This window comes from Belonocnema kinseyi, chromosome 5, assembly GCF_010883055.1.
Source record: "Belonocnema kinseyi isolate 2016_QV_RU_SX_M_011 chromosome 5, B_treatae_v1, whole genome shotgun sequence".
In the NCBI taxonomy this organism is placed as follows: Eukaryota; Metazoa; Arthropoda; class Insecta; order Hymenoptera; family Cynipidae; genus Belonocnema; species Belonocnema kinseyi.
The window spans coordinates 37,438,279-37,439,787 of record NC_046661.1 but is presented as its reverse complement, the minus strand read 5'-3'; positions in this window follow the sequence as shown (position 1 = coordinate 37,439,787).

The following is a 1,509-nucleotide window of genomic DNA, read 5'->3' as shown; positions in this document are numbered from 1 at the left end:
GAATTTTCCGAAAATTCAATGGTATAGAAAAACATGTTACTGAGAAGTAAGAAAAGTAATGTAACAAACTGAATCCATTTCAAATGAGACAGGGTTCTAAACTTGAAATCGCAGTATCTTTCGGGAATAAAATGTTATTTTTTATAAGAAATCAGGAGCTAAATGTATTTCACTTTTCCGCATTTTTTATTAGAAAACCCGAATTTTATTCATTAAAACTTGATAAGATATTAAAAGTGAATTTTTTCAAAATCAAACATGGTTATGCCGGCATTAAGCTGATAAAACTTCCTTATATAAGCAGAAATTGTAAAATAAAATATTGGTAAACATCAAAATGGTGGAATTTTCCACAAAATGTTTTTTATTCTTTCTTCAAATTTTGAAAACATGACAAGAGTATTTGCTGAAAAGCACCACCTTTTTTATTCTTTCCTATATTTTTAAGAAGTTTTTAATGACAGAAGAAAGGCATCTTATTACCTTTTTCTGGCTGACGCATTTTTGAGGCCGGTAAAATTTTTTGTCCTAAACATTCAATTTTTTTAATATTTATTGTCGGCAATGCAAGATATTGCAAAATAGATAATGGTATTTTCCATTAAACTTTTTTGTCCTGCGAACTTTCATCTTCACATTTTTTTATATTTGTGATTGCTTGCGAGAAAAATTAGAAAATTTTATTAACGAAAAAAAATTCCTGACCACAAGTCATTTAACCAGCATAAAAGTAACTAGATGTTTTTTGAAATTTCTAAAATTTTTAGGTGAATTTCAAACGACAATAAATGCTATTAGAATAATTGAGAAAATAAATATGTCAATAAGGTAGAAACATAAATATCTATTTTCAAAATTGTAAATTGAAAAATTTTACACTAGAAAAAATTTTTATTGGAAGCGGTACAGTTAAAGTAAAGTAAATTTAATTTTCAGTTATGTACATTTTTCTGTTCAATAATTCAATAATATCGAATGGAATATGTAGGCAATCAAATTTCTTTATGCAGCACGAACATTTATTTCCAGATGAAAATTAATTTGAGGTTACATTATTTTGAGGGTACTTTTGAGATTAAATTTTTACTTACTTCCCAACAGTAGAATATGAGCATTGAGTAAAAGGTTGTCCTTTTGATTTTCACTCTTAAGCCACGCTTTGTATTTTTTCTTCTTGATATAATCACTTTCGTGTTTCGGGTCAAAATATATAATTTCTGTTATTGGAACAATCCTTAGCAAACCGTTTGTGAAATTAATATATGCATGCGAAATAGACATTTTTTAACGTTATTTTTCACTATCACGCTTTCTCAAAACCCAAATCACTTTTCTTTTGTGCTGAGCAATCTTAGAAATGCTTTTGGAATACGTGCACATATACACATCCCCGCCTGTGAAAAATTTGCGAAAATTCGATCTCGTGTTCGATCGGCCGGCCGGCTCGGACCGGCTTGCGCGGGGTTGCGGACCTGTAGAGTTATGCGCGTTGTATAGAGTGCGGCAGTG